We start from the raw sequence: 18275 nt of genomic DNA on the forward strand, positions 1-18275 counted from the left end.
AAAGGAATAACCAAAGGGAAAAATTCCCTAAGGTAAGGAATGTGTACACACACAGACAGACACACACACACACGCTCAGATAAAAACTTAGAAAACTGAAGATAATTCAGTTTGACAGAGATAAGTAATAGAACTGTCATTGTATTGAACATAGGGATTGAATGTAACAAATGGAAACCTGAAAGTACTGACTTCAACTCATAGAAAATATATTGAGTTTTTCTTAGTGAAATGTCAACAGGCTCCTGCATTGAGTTATACTAAAATAACTTTATGATATGCCAAATTGCTAATGATAATGTTATAGTAATTATTTTATTGAAATGCTATAAGAATTTTTATGGTATAGTTTACCATACTTTTGCAGTGAGTAAGTAATACTGTTTCACAAAGGAAGAAATACATAATCACAGAATCATTTAGGTTGGAAGACCTTTAACATCACTGAGCCCAACTGAAAAGTTACCACTGCAACTCCCACAATTAAAACATGTCCCTAAGCACCACATATATACATAAGAAGTCCACTTTCTTCCATTTTCCAAAGGAAGATGAATTTAAAATTTGGAACTTACAGCCATGTAGTGCAAGACAGAATCACCTTTCCTAACGGAGATATAAAATTCTCTTTTACATTCTTATACATGCTCTTTATTGTATGTTCAATGAAATACCTGTTAAAGTCTCAGTAACCTCTGTTTGAATGCCAGACAAACATACTAACTGAAGTTAAACCATGTCATAATTCAAAGTAAATGCATCTGACCAATTAATATGTCTTTATTGGCCAATTTTTTAGTATTGTGACACTGGTGTGTTTTGAAGCAAATTCTACATTAGTTGTAAGAGACTAGTCCTCTGCTTACACCATTTCAAATACACAATATCAGAAAATGTATCAAATCTCTGCATAAGGACAGAAGGATGACTGTGCATGTTACATTTTATCCTTTTAGTCCTTCAAATGTGATCGTTCCACTCTGAGAAGCATGAAGTGTGACACCAAATTGAGTATTTCTGTCTGCAACTGTAGATGCACTATCATTGCTAAAACTTTTTAAATTTACAATTTTTATTTATTCAATTTGCTTAGTTTTATATCCAGCTAGGTAGTAAATACCAGGATGGGGTTTTATCTATATATAATATTAACATTTATTTCATATTGAACGTCCTAATGCCTTCCATGCCTCTGCTTCCCATTCCTTTTCATTTCCCCAAAGCTACTTGCATCATTTGCTGATATCCTGAGAGTTGTCTGTGTAGATGGAAATGCTGTGGGGACGTAGAGCTGGCATGTGCTATCTTCGCTTGCTGGAACACCTTCCACGGAGAGAGGACAGCGAGATACCTTTCCTAGAACAGCCTCACTGAAAATGACTGGATGCTATCATGGGTGGGTGGATTGGTGCTGTGCAGAGCTGCTGTGAGTGTCCTGATGGGCAATACTCCAGCTGAGGTGGACAGTAAATGAACCTGAGTGGGTAGTCTGGCTCTGTGGGCCCATGCAAGTTATTTACCAGTAACAGAAATGTCAAAAGGTCCTTAGTTTTTGCATGGAACTGTCTGTCGCTTCTCCAGAAGAACTTGGGTTAGGTTTATAGCTTGCAAGAGATTTTTGACATGCTCTAATGTTTGTGAATTGTTCCAGTAAAATGTTTCTTCAAATAATTCCGCTGCCATTACTGGGGTACTTTTCAGCTTATTTTGGTTTGTTGGGTGGTTTTCATAGCAAGTACCAAAAATTACCTAAATTGTCAGGTCAAGGAACATTGGCATTTCTTTGACTTACATGAGCAGCAGTGTGCATGTAAGAGTCATAATATACAAATTTAAAGCTATAGCTATCATTTCTACTTTTATGTATGGAAAATGCCTAGCCTTGAGCATTTAAAAATTTCTTATAACAATATTTTAGCATAGCATTTTAAAAAATAAAAAATGTTGTAGCCTTTATAGTTACTCCTAGGAAGGAGAAACTGTTCTAAACTGAAGTGTATTGAAGACCATAAATAGTCAGAGATTTCTTTAGCAGGTACACATTTTACAGCACTTCTGCAATTTTTCACTTTCTATCTTGAGTCTGTCCCCTCTTGCATCTGTGCTGTATCCTAAGCCTAAGTTGCCATTAAGACCTCTCTCAGTGCATTTTCAAATGCTATAGCTTTTTATTTGAATAAACTCTTGCTTCTTGCTAAAACCATTGCAGAAACAAATAGACCAGACAAAAGAAGTACTCTCTCTTAAATATTTCTATTGGAAAACTCTTTTGGAAAGTATTTCAGTTGAATGAGATCTCTGTTCCATCCCCACATATTATAGAAGCATAATCCAAGGTGGAGTTTAAAATAAAGGTTTGCAAAGCAGGGAGTGTTTCTGAAAAAATGTTTGTACTGCTGGCCTGAAATTCTGTTAAGCATTAATTTTTACACTGTTTTAAGTTCAATGTATACCTTTGTCATACTTGTATGTATTTTAAAGGAAAGTCTTGGGTTCTTCTTTCAGGAAGAGTCCAATCCCAAAGCTGGCTGACATTTTGACATTGACACACTTAACAGTTTTGAAAGATTTTTGAAACTACTGAAAGCAAGCAGTAAGAGAAGCATGCTCTGCATAGACCTAGAAGTATTCAGATTTTCTTAAAAGTAGTTGAATTAATGAGGTATTGATTTGCTTTCATAGCTCAATTTACTAACTTAAACCAGTGCTGATAGGTAGTATGTGTGTCTGCAAAGTGATGCATATATATCTTTCAGGACTTAAAGATTCTTGAGTTTGTACATCAACAAGTATATAAAACACTATCCTCTTGCTAACTCCTTTTAGTCAGTTCTACTTCTGTCTTACAAGTATAGATTCTCTGCTTACAGTTTTAAAAATCTAAGGAATTAATATGCAAAATTACACAGGTGAGTGGAAAAAAAACCACGAAAGTGAAAGCCAAACCAAGTGAAGTATTTTTTTCTAGTCACATATTTTACTTTTATCCTGTTATAATTTTTGCTTAGGCATGCCAGATTTTCATCATCTTATGTCAGTCCCTAACAGAAAACTTCCATAACTAGATGTGGAAGAAGTGTTTTTTTAAAGGAGAAAAAAAGTAGTTAAAGCATAAGCAGGATTCTGGTTGGTGTACTTTTTTCCCCCTAAAGTCTTCCATTTTTATTGACAACTGTCACTAAAGCTTATTGCTGCTTATGAAGGGAAAAGAATTCGAGATAATTGAAAGAGGGGAGAATTACCAGAGAGTGGGATGGAGAGGGGTGATCAAATACTTCATAAGTTAAAAAAAGAAAACAAAACCACAAAAGAGTACATTACAAAATAGGAGACTGAAGAACTAAGAGAAACCTGAATGGAATCTAAAATGATACTACAGGAACAGGAAAAGCAGTAGTTACCATTAGCAGTTACCATGCTGAACTAGAAGGAAGTGGAGAATAGGTAGGATTGTCCCTTTGCAAATATACATTTTTTTATGCTTTTGACTCGTGATACAACATTGGTCTTGCATTTGGTACAGGCAACTTCTTTCTATCTTGAGCAGAAGTCACTGTGTACTGAGTAGACCCACTATTGAAAGGTCTTTGAAAGTGGAAATCCTTGTTAGTGTTTATTTTTCCAAGCTGCTGGACTTGCAGACAGAGTAGAATATGGTTAAAAGTAGAGTTGCCTGGAAGCTGTGCATGGACATAGGAAATGTCAATCATCCTGGATGTTACCATCTGTTTACATTAAGACAAGCAATCAATTTTTACAGGTTGTCATAAACCAGAGAGACTTTTCTACTTATATAGAAAAAATGATATTTTTCTCAGCTTTTTTTCTCTTCCTCTTTTATAGCATCATGAAACTACACAGAAATAAAGTTGGTAGCCTTGATGGAATAAAAATAGTCTGGTTTAAATTGTAAGAGCTTAAGACATGAAATAGCAGTACATTTAAGCTCCTACTCTTAAATAAGAACAGAAGAAATGTTACTGTCTTCCCACATCAATTTACTGAAGTGATGTAATTCAGATGTAATATGGTCAATATGACTTTCGCATTAAACATAATCTGCACTTCTACACTGACATCTATAATTTTCATGTTTGTTGAGCTAAATGCCTGAAGCCTCTTTTGAAACTAAGATTCAAACCTTTGTGTAGCCTTCTAATGCTACACTTGCAGCTTTCAAAACTAGTTTGGCATTGAGGATCACCTAGGAAGCTGCTCTGGTTGCTATTTACTATTGCTATTTAGCAAGTAATAATGAGTGATCACACCCTTGGTCTTCCTTTAGTTGAGACTGTACAATAGCCTCTATCTTCTGCTTGTTTTAGCACAGTAGTCTGTTACTACCCTGTTAGAATAAAATTTCTAAGTCTTTTAAGAACTCTAGTCTGTATTAGATTGTTATCTAATTAATTGGTGGTGGCTGACTGATCCCATGGTAATATGCATGTAAAGAGTAGAGAGCAGGAGAACAATGGAGTATGTAACAAGCCAATATGTAAGGAGTCATTGCCTGCAAAAATGCTAAATTTAATCTTGTATATATTTGATCTCTTCCATTCTTTCAAAAAAAATCATCATCTGTGGTCTTGAAGAGATAATTATCAAATACACAGGAGCACATGCAGTGAAAAGAAGTTGACTGAGACACATGTTTATTGCAATAAACCCCTATCAGTTGGACAGCAGAGATAGATGAGGGAAAATCAAAAGTGAAAGTTTTTGTGGAAGGTGATAGCAGATTTCAAATGTGTCACAGGTTCAGAGAAAGAATTTGGAGATTACCTTTTTGTCATATTGAAGAAATAAAAATTCATGCACCACAATAATCTGTATGAATCCCTTCATTTGAATGACTTGACAGAATGTACCAGGTAATCTCTCAACTGAACTAACTAAACAAAGCTTTCCACAAAGATTCTACAAGTAGCTTTTAATAAGGATCAGAAAATTTCTTTTTGAAGGTGCCAACCTTTTCATTTCAGAGAACAAAAGCTTCTGTTATACTACTTCACTGAGATCTTAGAGATCAATGTCTTTTTCACATATTTCTAGTCCACGGTCACCTTATGTCCCTCAAAATTTATTGTTATGACTTCAAATTGCTGTTGAATTTGTCTGTTAACCATGTGTTAATTGTCCTTCTGACTGGCAAACTAAGAAATTCAAATATCAGCTCTATATATTGTGTTGAACGTGCCTATTCATTGTGCTACAGCTGAAGCAGCTAACTACAAAATTTACACAGAAGTTTTTACCCATACTCTTGCTGAAGTGAACTCCTAGAAGACCTTCTGCAGAATACTTGAGAGAAGATTTAAATAAATAAAAGGATTATCAGAAATGAAAGCAGATAAAACTTGAGGACAAATTATGTTAGTCACTGAGGTTACAAAAGTCAGAAAGAGACTTTGGGTCGACTTTTAGGATTTTTCATCCTTGTTTAATTATAGATCTTTTAAGTTTTCTTTAAAGCATTTTGTATTTGATTTCACCACAAGGACATGGGGAATTTGCTTGCCTTCAATAGATAGATAGATAGATAGATGACATATTTTCATCTGTACCCATTTAAGTTTGTAGACTCCTCTGGCTGTGACCCAAGAGGCCGGTTCATCTGTGGGGAAGCCTGGAAAAACCCCTGCCCTTACACCAAGACAGGTATTTTCTCTGCCACTTTGTGATTCCAGAAAAGAGTTGTAGCTCAAGCTTGTCAGTGAGTAGCTATATTGCACAGATCGGTCTCCAAAGAGCAAGAGAAGTAGGAAAAAAGAAGATTTCACTTGCTTTTTCCTTGAGAAATGTGGAAAGTGCTCTGAAAGTTGGTTGCATGCTAAAGGTTGACCAAATGAAGCATGAAAAGCAAACGGATGGCACTGCTGAGAGAGCCAAACTCCAAGCCCTAGCAACACTGCTGAATTCTGGCTGACCCCTGCAGAGGGGAACGTAATCCCCTTCTTTTAGAATGTAAGAACAAAGGTGCTCACAGAAAAGAAACCAGGGGAAGAAATGTAATGTCCCCTGTGCTGCAAAATAAGAAGAGTAAAATTAATCAAGGGGCACTACAGTTTTTTTGCACACAGTAAGAAAGCAAGCGAGCTCCAAAGGTCTGTGGGGTGATAGCCTGGCACAGGGTGGATTTCTGGGCATTGCCTCACTATTTGTGCTCAACTCCTGGGAGAGCTGCACATGCAGCAGCACAGGGCTCTGTGCAGTCACAGGCACCGGTTCCTAAGGCACGTTGGTAGTAGAACTCAACTCACAGTTCAATCTTAGATGTTTTCTTGAAAACAATTCCATGATGGCAGAGGTCTCCAGATGCCCATGCCAAGAGCATGCACATATTTTATAAGGGTGTTTTTGCATGAGTCATACGGCTGAAATCAACTTTTTCTGTCTACAGAGATGCTCTACAGCTTGGCAGACCACCACGGGCTGGTAGAGACATGAGCAGCCTGTAAGTGCCAAACTGAAGAAACCTCTGAGAGAAACCTGTCACACGCCAAGTGAAGCTGGCTTTCCTTGCAGCTGACATAATGGGTGTTTTTCTCAGACATCCACAGATATTTTTCTTTCTCCTGGTTGAAAACATATATTCTGAAAATATCTGTCTTTCTTTTGTGCTTAATCAGATGCAATTAGTCAGCTTTAGCAGCTGTGAAGTTGGGAAGGCAAGCACTAGTGACCTGTTCTTTTTCTTCTGCAAAAACCAAGCCGAGGAGCAGTTTTAAATCCCGGTAGGAAATGTTTGTTGCACAGTGAGCGTAACTCCAGAAAGCAGCTGTACTCACACCGTCGTGGAAGCGGTGGTTACTTCTCCCGTGGCCTGAAGTTTAACTAAGAGCTGCCCAAATAAAACCACGATTGGCGCACTGCTTCCTCCTGAGCCCCTTGTCCCTGTGTGTCCCCGCAGTGTCAGCGGGGTCGGGCGGGACCTGTGCCGGTGGTTGCTTGGCGCCCCGAGTGGCAGCCGGACTTTTGAGGTCTGCTCTGGTCTAACAGCTCCCACTGAACGCGCTGTCCTGGCATCCCCAGGGCACGCTGGGGAACAGGTAAGGGCAGGCAACAAAGAGTTAATTTATGGCACTTTTGTACACATTTGCTGTGGGAGATGCTGAGACAGGGATTCGTATTTCACACGTTCCCGGCGGCGCGGGGGAGGATGCACCAGTGTTGCTCTGCAGGGATTAGAGTCTGTAAGCGGTCACGAATTCCCTCGAATCCCACCGCGCTGCCGTGCCCTCCGCCCCCGGCCCCTCCCTCACTGATCCGCCGACCGCCCCCGGGGCCGTCCGGGCGCAGGGACCGAGCCGCCTCCCCTCCGCCCCGACCGAGCAGCGCCGTCCCACGGCTGCGGCTGCGGGAGGGAGCCGGGGACGGCCATCGGCGGGGAGACGGGATGCGGTGAGCGGCGGGACGGGACGGGGCGGCGAGAGCTGGGGGGCGGAAAATAAAACTCTGCGCCAGCGGCAGCGGAGCCTCATCCCGTGCCCTGAGCGCGGCTCCTGAGGCGGCCCTGGCAGCGGCAGGTGAGCGGGGCCGGCCCTGAGCCCCCTTTCCCTGCCCTGAGCCCCCTTTCCCTGTCCTGAGCCCCCTTTCCCGGCAGAGCCCCCTTCCCCCGGCCCTGAGCCCTTTTCCCCTGCCCTGAGCCTCCTTTTCCCTGCCCTGAGCCCTTTTCCCCACTCTGAGCCCCCTTTCCCCTTCCCTGAGCCCCTTTCCCCTGCCCTGAGCCCCCTTTGCCCTGCCCTGAGCCCCCTTCCCCTGCCGAGCCCCCTCTCCCCGGCGCCGCGCTCCCTCGGGAGGCAGTGGCCGTGCAGCGCCGGCAGCCGCCGCGGGTGCCTCCTGCCGGCCCGTGGGGAGCTTTCCGCAGGGAATTCCAGGGGGTGTGGGAATCTCCCGGGGTGGATAGCGGGGACACGGATTCTTGTTTCTTATTTTCAGTTCCGAGGAGTTTGTTATACTGAAAACCTGAAGAGCGACCAGGAACCAAGTCAGTGAGAATGCCGTCTCCCGATGAAATTTAGTGTCTAAACAAGTTGTCTGGTTGGGTTTTTCTGAGGGGACTAGGGTTGGACAAACCTCAAAGTGATATTACAGCCTCGGTTTGGCCAGCAGAGCAGGCTCAAAAATTTACTGTTTGTGTACTTTGCATCACTGTGAAGCTCCACTTGTGTCTCTTACCCAATAAGCTGGATGCATTTTAAGAATAGTTTAACTCTGATAGAAACCAAGTGGTAGAAATGCTGGTGCTTTACAGTGCCAGTCTTCTTCCTGACCTCTCCTCCCTTGACTGTTTATTGTTTTGAAGATCTTCTGTGCCATCTACTTTGACAGATTCTTGATTTCTCTGCTGTACTTGCTCTGTGACATCTGTGTTGAGAACTAGAAATACAAGAACGATGTAAAACTTAGTCCTGGTTAAAAAGCTTTGTAAATCAGTTGTGTTCATGACTGTAGTGTCCAGTGGGAAAATCTGTGAATAATTTAGTTGTACAAGGTGCAGCTCCCCTTCTCTCTCCTGTCCTTCTACTGGTGGAGTAGTGCTTATGCCAAGGCTGGGATTCCTGTTATTTCTTACCTTCAGTTGCTGACCTATGCCACAAGTATGCTGACCTTTCCTGAGGGGATTATTCCTCTGCTGGGGAGCTGTCTCTCAGCCTTCTGCCTTACACCATTCAGCAGGCTACAGCCTCACCTTGGGAGACACTTAATGCTGTGTATGCTTGCTGGTGTGGCAGAGTGAACCAATCTCTTGTGGGCATGGTCATGGACTGCAGCCAGTTTAGCCTGTACTCAGCGATGTTTTTTAACTTTTTCAGGTAGGCTGAAAGTATTTTACTTTAATGATAATTCCAGTTCTCTATTTCTGAGCAAGCAGTGAAATTCACAGTAACTTGCAGAGCTGCCAAGTCATGAAATACAGAACTCTGGCAAAGAAGATTCTGAAGAGTTAGTTTATTTTTGAACATGAAGACACAATTTACGATGAAATTATGCTGTCAGAAACATTCTTCTAGATCCCACTAACTTAAGGAGTCATGTATATACAGTTGAAAAGTTAGGTCTGTGAGAGTCTTGTCTTATCTAAATGCAGCCTTGCTGGTATCTGGGAGGGAGACCCTGATTCTGTATCTGTTAGCTACCAATCAAGCTTTCTGGAAGATAAGACTATATGAATTTTTGGCAGTGCAGAGATTACTAAGTGCAATTATGTATATTAAAATATAGCACTGATGAAAGGTGGTAGGGCACATCCAGGGATAATATTCAAAAGATGATGTGTATGATCATATTGCTAAGACCAGAGCCTTGGGAAAGGTCATTGAATATCCATAGGGAAGCTGGAAAAGCAAGTTTAGGAGGAAGAACAAGGAATATGTGTGTATTTGTGTTATAGAGGTGTTCTGGAAACCATTCCTTGAATTGCAGCTTTCCTGTTTACATATCATATTTTCTCTGCTCTGTCAAAAAAAAAGAAGACAATAAAAAGAGAATGATATTTTAACTGGCACTGGAGACAATGGATGCAAAATAACTCTTGTGAAAGTGGCTCTTTTAAAAAAGTAGCTATCCCACTTCCTATATAATCATCAGAAACAGCTTGTTGCTGGAGGCTTAGTTCTGTGTAGCATGTCACTCTTCCTTTCTTTTTGTTGCCTTTTGTAATATGGATGTGACTGCTGTCATCTGAATTGTTTACTGCATGAAAGATATATTCTTCCCTGTGCTCAAGTCTCCAGAGCCATCCCCAGCACAGTGCAAGGTGATGTACTTCTTGTCCAGTGTATGTCACTGTGAGAGATGAGGGATGACTCACTCGCCTCGTGGGCACTGATGACTAACTGCCTCTCCTTCGGGAGCAACAATGTGGAGCTGCCACACCAGCAGTTGGGCACACAAGGAATCATCACCTCAAATCAGCTCTTTAATGACTACATGGTGTAAAAGCAGTTTATTAAGTTGCATGATTAAAGACTTTTACAGCTCATAAAGGAGGAAAGCTCATAAGAAGGTAATAAGAGAAGGAATATTTGATTTTGCACTAGTCTTCCTAAAATTGTGCTGCTTCTGAAATGCAAATCTTAAGAGATTTGTATACAAGATTTCAAAATGTGTCATATAAGAGTTATTAGGATTAAACTATAAAAACAATTTCTTGCATAAGATTTTCTTAAAGGAAAACATCTTTCTTTGTATATGTTATAAATGTCTTTAGAAACCTGTTGCTTTATTAACAGTATAGAGTAGACCCTTAGACTTAGGGATAGGTACAAAACATCCAGGGTATTTTTTGTGTTGTAAAGGTTCTGGGACTAACATGGAGCATTTAATTTTCAACTTTTCAATTGAGTCTATATGAACACCTTGAAAAAAAGGAGAGAGAGAGACTGCAATCCAGAGCAGACTCCAACATTTACAGTAAGATTTCCCTTAAAATTGCTTTGGAAACTCTGCCGTATAGCAACAGTGAATTTACACTTGGTACAAAAAGGCAACATCATGAATTAAAGGTTTTGTACTGTTCTTTCCAGGTCCCATGTCATGCCTGTGGTTCTGATCTTGACTATTTGGGTCTCTTTTCCAAAATTTTGAGAAACTTTGGCTCATCAAAATAACATATTTTAGAATGTAAACACTCCTGTTCTTTGGAAATTTTTCTGAGGTAATTACAGATGCAGGTTCAAATTTTGGTTGGAGGGAGAAGAATTTAGTGGTTCATGTCCATAGCTCAGACTTGGGGAAGCCCAAATTTAAGACCAGGAAAGCCAAAGAGCTTTCACAGAACAGTGTTTCGTTATTACTCCTGCATTTTTATTGAAAAAAATAATGTTTTGTGGAGGGAATAAATGCGTGCCATTTATGCTGCAGTATTACATATACTGTGTATAAATACCAATGGCAATGACAGGAAGATGAAAAGTATTCTTTTTGTCTGCTAGCACTTTGTTAGCAGCATTCAGATTTCAGGCTGGTCATTATCTTTTTGGTTTGATCTTGAGAGGCAGGAGTTTTGAATAGGGGCAGGGATACAACCACAACTCCCCTGCCGAGACGGAAATCTCTTCCTGATTGAAGCCCATGACAAAACTCCCATCAACTTCAAAGCAGAAAGATTTCAAGTACAGCAACCTGAATGCGTCTGAAATCCAGTATTGGGCAGCTTGGAAAGGTCAAGGTTTTTTCAAAGATTAGTAGGGAAAGGAAAAAGAATGAGAACAAATCATGACTAGCACAAAGAGAAGAGGAAGTTGATGACTAAGTTCACAGTTCATTGCTAAATCTGTGTTTATTAAGGAAGCAGATTTTTTGTGAAAACTGATACAGGCATTCAGCTGGCTTAGGTGTTTCTGCTTCAAATGAGAATGGGATTATTTTTGCCCAGGTTTGATGTAGGGAAAAAAATATATAAGATTTGGTTGTCACACATGTTATATCGGTAGCACTGTTGTGGCTGTTTACTTAACTAGCACATTCTGCAAAGAGAAGACAGAATTTCTCAGAAATAACACCTGTTAAAGTTTTCATCTTAAGATTCTTGTAACTTTCAATTTCCATGTGTTTGTGTTACTAAAAAAAACACACCAAAACAACAAAAGAGTTGTCAGCATGAAGTGCTGAAAAATTTATTTTCAAATATTTTAATACTTTTTGCAAAGGAGATACTGAAGAGAAACAAAATTAATTGACATGAATTTACAGCTTGCTCAGTATATACAGAAGGAGTTTCATTTATAGCTTTGGTATTTAAATCTAGTCTCTAAACTCCAGTGACATCTCCTACCCTGGCTTCAGGTTTCGAAACCAGAAAAATTACCCCCCAAAACGACATATTTGCTCCTCTTTTCCATACTGGAGCAAATCTAATCCTTATCAGATTTGCAGAATCCACGAAGTTTAAAGAGTTCATTGTGTTAAGGAAGCATCAATTATTTCATAAAGCCACAAATGAACTCATTAAATTAATGTCTGCCTTACGAGTCTCTAGGGAGCACACAAACAGTGTAAGGCATGCCCTCCCCACGGATGAGATGGGAACTGACCAGTGTGACAGATCTCAGAAGGCTTTTAGGAGGGGAGGATGGGCTGCTGTGGGAGCAGAGTTCTGCTGCCCTGGAGCAGCTGGTGGGGCTCAGGGGCAGGCTAGGATGGAATGTGAGCTTCAAGGTGTTGGAGATGCTGTGACTGTCAAGCCCTAATAACTTAGACCCTGGGAGAAGGATGATGGTTAAAACAGATAAACAGGAGTGCTGTGGTTCTCATCCTAGCTTCTCCAGCTTGTATTTTTGCCCATTTGATTCCCTGTTGCTTTGCAAGTTTTACTCAGTTATGTGTATGCTCAGGTTGCTCTTGTGCTGTTCATGTCTTCACTGTCAAAACAAACTAAACTGTACCATGAGTTTGTAACTACTTGTGAAAAAGCAGACTTACATCACTATTTTCCTTATTGCTTCCTTTAGTGTTATTTTTCAGTTCCTTGTTTGTAAATCACTGGCATGGAAAGGAATAAGTGGGACAGAGTATGGAGGTAGCAGCACATCTTTAGCTTCACAGGGTCCTAAAACTGAGTTCATAACAAGGATTCATCTCCCTGAATTTTGTAACTCAACTTGTCCATTTTGATATTTGGCCTTGAAATATGTTTTAAAGTATTTTTGGTACAATGAGTGTATTTTAAACTGTAATTACTTTGTCATATTGCATCATGAATTTTCAGGAATTTAAATTTTGAGTTTATAAATTTCAAAGGCAAGACTTAAGCTGTCTGTAGAGTCATCAGAATTTGGAGCTCATTGAAGCTATGCTTCCCGGGTACAAAACAGGGTTATTCTGTTGAATTACATTTTAAATGTATTTTCAGTAGATAGCACTTCTCTGTTGCCTTGAGCATTTAATGTGAACTAAACTCATATCGTAAGACATCTTATTGTTTTTGGTGATTCTAACACCAATGTCAGAGGATGGCATCAAAAAGGAGAGTGTCACTAATCATGCAGCTGTTCATCTCTTACCTGTAGAGACAGCAATAACATAAGATGTGGTCCAGAGAGCTCACATCTTAAATAAATCTAAGTCTTGACTTTGGTTTGTGACTGTGTACAGAGATGATTGATAATCAGTTGTTGGATAAATGAAGATTTATAATTCGATCAATAACAATTGATCTCAAGACTCTGGGCAGGGTCAGCTCCTTGCTCTGTGTCATGGCAGTGAAGCAGGTTTGCCAGGCAGAACAGTGTACTAAACAGATACTAAAAACTCAGCTAAAACTGAGGCAGAACTGATGAATTGGATTAAATGAAAGGACTGAATGGGAAGAAAATAGACTCTGAAACAGAATGTAAGATTTAATGCTCCATTAATATTTTATTAAAATGGTTTGCTGTATATCATCAATTTCTCTTTTTGTAAACACTGGCAAAGTGTAATAAAAATCTATTAAACAAGATCTATTTAATATTTTATATTCATGTTAACCCTCATGTTTATTCAAAAAAAATTACCATGTAGCATTAGAAAATTAAACAATAAAATGCAGGTTTTCCACTTTTTAATAACTGTGAAAAACCGTTCAAAGAATCTGCAGACAATAATTTCTGAGAGGCTGTTTGGGCATGGTGTTGATTAGTGATCTGAAATGTGATCTGTGTCTTCATAAACAGTCATTTTAGCTTTGTCTTCAGGCTTTTTTTTTTTTTGTTATTTTCTTCTAGTCAGAACTAAATTCCAAATTGCAGTGCTGTTCATCCTTAAATTGCAAATAGGAAAGGGGGATGAAGAGCTCTGTACTATAACAAAGCAATATTTGCTTTGAAATGCAGGGGCTGCTTTTGTATTTTGCAGACAAGATCCTAATTCCAGGACACTGCCAGATGCAGCTGAATCAATGGTGGTCACACCAGATTCATGACACTGTGAGCATGGATTCTGCTGATCCTCTTCTGCATGGTCTTCATCCAGGCCTCCAAACTGAGCTGAATTTCTGGAAAGCAAGAAAAGACAATCCTTTATTTGAAAATAAACAAGAGATTTCAGGTATTATTGTAAACATCAAGGAGAACTTTCTGTTGGATTGCCTTTCTCAATGTACTACGAAAATTGAGGCACCAAAACAACTTTTTGTTGTTTTGTTTTTGCAAATAATTTATAGTGGTTTCCAAAGTATTCATATTTTTGCATAAATTACCAAAGAAAAACTGAGTTAAACATTAGAGGAAGTAGAAGTTAATGACCAGGGGTTAAATAGTTGTAAGGGATTCTGTTGTTCCGTCCATCTTTTCTAAATTTCTTCCCATTTCTCACACTCTGGAGAAAATGAGTTTGAGAACTAAGTTTATATTCAGCAAATTATTGCCAAATTTGGCTATGAACCAGACGCTGTTGATTAATGATAATAATCATACCTTGTTACAAGTGAAATAGCTCATTTTAATAGAAAAATATAGGCAAGATTTCTTACTTTCCAAATGCGACATGATATTGGGAACTGTGTTTAATCCCCTCTTGTTCCATGCTTTTTATTCAGTGTTGTGATGTCACGATGCCAGGTGAGGGAGTATTATGAAGAGTTCAGTTCATTCCCTGCTTTTTGGCCTTTCCAAGGGTTTCAGCTGGCATGTATCAGCCTTATTTGCTAGTAGGCACAAAACATATTTATTCATTAATTCTCTGAGTGTGCTTGTAAGTTCTATTTTTTTGACAGACAACCATGATCTTTGTCTTCTTTCTTCTTTGTGAAATTATAGCTTCAGTGTCACCTAGATTAAAAAAAAATAGTTAAGAACTTAAAAGCTAAAGAAAGCCAAATGTCCTGGTTTTCAGGACATTTCCGAGGAAGCTAGGTTTGATTCTGGGGTTGGGGAAGCCCTCTTCTGCCAATTTGCTAAATGATAAAAGCTAGGAGGACTCATGTTGCCATTTCGGTATTTGTTGGCATAATATATGCTACAGGAGAATTGGTACCCAAAGGCTGCGGTGGTGTTAGGGCAAACAAGTAAATAAATTTCCAATATCACTTCTACTGAGAGGAAGAAACTCCCTTTACTGTGTTATTTTCTGAATGTTTGCTGTACCGAAGATGATATGTAAGAGTCCAGGAGGTTGAACATGCTTTGTGAGCTCCTCAAAAGTAAGCATTGCATTATGAGATAATTATAAAACTAGAATAGTTAGAGATGATGATTTTAAAATATAATACATATTGGGTTTTGTGTTCATCTATAAATTGAAAGGTAACTTTATGACTGATATGGCTACATTTTGAAAAGCAATTTTTTTAAACAATCTTTTCTTCTTCTGTTCATTTATTTACATTCTAGTCTAGATTGTATATTTCACCAAAAGTCTTTTCAAAGAAGGAACTGAAGAAGCACTGGAGCATGTGAAAACAGCTAAAACTACCTTAAAAATCTTTAAGGATTTATTCTTTAATCACAGAAACATGTTGGAGAGATACTTTGCCTGTGCCAAGGAATTTAAACCATGGGATTTCACGTCTGAGATGTTGTTTTCCAGACTTGATATGTTTCTTAAACAATCACTGAAGATTGAGGTATTACTTATTATTACTTATTATCTATGTTGCTGGATAAATACATTATCTGAGAAATATGGGCTATTCTCAGTTATGCAGACAGCAAGACTCAGGTTTCTAATATCCAGAACACAAAATTACAGTGCATGGAGAAGAGCTTGGAGTGTTGAATATGATGAGAATATCGCATGCTGTGCAAGGAGCAGACTAGGAATAGCATTATTAAAAATTGCAAAGGTGTTTCCAAAATCCAACCCTTCTTAGGGTTTTGAATGTTGCTTTAGTCAAGTGCTACTCTCCATACTCTCCGCTTCTCCCACAGCCAGAAGTTTCTCCTGAGCATGGCACCTAAGACCCAAGCAGTCATCTATTTATAGCTAGAAAAAAAAAGTATTAGTTTACTCTAGTCCTTGGATGAGACAGAATAACATTCACCTCCCTTTTTAAATCTGTGCCAATAAGCAATGGAGAATGAAAAATCTCAGGTCAGGAAAGAAGTGCAGAGTATTTTTCTAATATTGTGGTTAGTCAGCTGTGTAGGATGGGAGCAGCCATCCTTTGGTTCCTGCTCCTGGGGCCTTTTTTTATTCTTTACCAAAACTGGAAGCTGTTGTAGTAGGAGTCAAGACTGGCTGCTGATTAGAATTACAGAATCATAGAATAGTTTGAGTTGGGAACTTTGAAGGTCCAATTTCCCCATGATGAGCAGGGATATCTTCAACTAGATCAGGTTGCTCAGAGCCCCATCCAGCCTGGCCTTGAACATTTCCAGGGATGGGGCATCCACAACTTCTTTGGGCAACCCGTTCCTGTGCCTCATCACCCTTATTTAAAACAAAAAATCCTCTTAATATTCACTCTAAACCTACCCTATTTTAGTTTAAAACCATTATCCCTTCTCCTATAGCAACATGCCCTGCTAAAAAGTTGCCCCCCTCTTTATTATAAGCCCCCATTAAGTACTGAAAGGCTGCAGTAACACATTCTCAGAGCCTTCTCTTCTCCAGCCTGAACAATCCCAACTCTCACAGCTTTTCCTCAGAGGCGAGGTGCTCCATTGCTCCAATCATCTTCGTGGCTCTCCTCTGGACCCATGCCCTTCCAGAAGTGTGAGATTCACTTTGGGGATCTGAGCTGGAAAGTTACATACTTTGGCTGTGCAATTATTTAGATAGTGTGCTGCTCCATCCCGTCCCTTTAAAATAGTATCCAAGAGTAAGAAATCCAGTCTTACCATGCCTGACAAAGCCCACCAGAGCAATCTGTGAAAGGATTTGGAACAAATATGTTGGCCTTTGGCTGTCTGTTGACAGAAAGACAGGTTGAGGTTCCTCTGGCTGGGGGATAGCTGTAGGTCCTTTTACAAACCTGACAGCTTGTGCCCATCAGAGACATCATGCACAGCCTTTGCACATGAAGTAGCTCTTGCTGGCTGTCTTGGTTCTGGATAATCAGGTGGGTTCTCCAATCTGGATAATCCACAGAGAGCCCTGCCCTGTGCCAGGGGGAGGGGACAACTGAGGGAAGTTTGTAGATGACGATGGTGAGCCCAGGGGTCTGCACTGACCAGGGGTCTGCTTGGGAAACCCATGACTGGTTTGCTCCTAGGGAGAATAGCTGTTGCTCATTGCTAAACACACAAGGAAAGAGTTATTTTCATCCCTTTGGGGCATAAAACAATTACTTCATGCGAATGAAATCGGAGACCATAGAAATTAATTTGCCACATGTTACAAAAGAGGTTAAAGTGTGTTCAAATTTATTCCTCTGGGAAAGATTTAAGTTTAATTTTCATAGCAATATTTTCTGTTATTATAATAAATAATGCATTTGTACATGAAAGTATGTGTTTAGGAGTGCTTGCTCCTTTTCATCTAGGTATTTTTTAACTTAATCTGCTAAAATGGAAATGGAGTTAAATATGTATGCTCTATGGGACAATTTATTTCCACTTTTGTTTCAATCCTGTAAGTGACCCAACCAGGATAAAGCCTTGCTGAAAATACCTCTTGCTCCTCCACCTTTTTTTTTTAAATAATAATTATTTAAGGTAGCACAGATTTTACTGCTCATTGTGCTAAATCAGAATGGAAAAGTTCAAATGGCAAAAACCACCTCAAACATAGGTTTGTTACTGGCTTTTTTGTAGAGGTTAATTAATTTTTATTCATTTGATGTAGGAAATTTCCATTATTATGTTGGCATTTCAAAAGCTGAAAAAGTTGGATTTTGGTGGACTCTAGGGGCATATTTAAAGTAAACAGGTCTGCAGAATGTATAGCTTCTGGAAAGCTCTTCAGAAGAACATATGATCCTTCAGATTACAGTAACATTGTAATATTGCACCCTGTACACAGGAATTTTTACCATTTTTTCATTTTTTATCCAAATATTTCTATAAACTTGGAGGTTGTGACACTGGAGATTTTATAGTGCTGAATGGAACTAGGCATGAGATAGGCTTCCAACACAGCTGGGTACAGTGTCTACAATTTCTTCTTTAAAACAGAAATTAATTTTCTTAAGGGTAGACTTCTGGATGCTTTTTCCTAATCATGTGTCTGAATTATTTAGAATTGTCACATGTGGAGAAACATTCAGCTGGCTCTTGAAAAATATTTTGAGTGAATGAACTAAATTCACTAAATTTAAGTGAATAAAATAAATTTGGATAAAGTGAAACAAAATACCCCACCAACATTGCCCAAAATAAAAAATATTTTTTTTTAAGTTTTTTTTCACATCT

At 39.2% G+C, this 18275-nt stretch overlaps 1 long non-coding RNA gene across 1 annotated transcript; it reads left to right on the top strand.

The window, feature by feature from the left end:
- The first annotated feature begins 7304 nt into the window (after window positions 1-7304).
- LOC146441062 (uncharacterized) lies at window positions 7305-15599 on the top strand. The gene is made up of 3 exons (XR_014849776.1): window positions 7305-7526; window positions 13840-14031; window positions 15315-15599. It is a non-coding gene; the product is annotated as an uncharacterized LOC146441062 (long non-coding RNA).
- Window positions 15600-18275: the final 2676 nt, after the last annotated feature.

Source organism: Lichenostomus cassidix, chromosome 2, assembly GCF_008360975.1.
Source record: "Lichenostomus cassidix isolate B80296 chromosome 2, HeHo_3.0, whole genome shotgun sequence".
NCBI classification, from domain to species: domain Eukaryota; kingdom Metazoa; phylum Chordata; class Aves; order Passeriformes; family Meliphagidae; genus Lichenostomus; species Lichenostomus cassidix.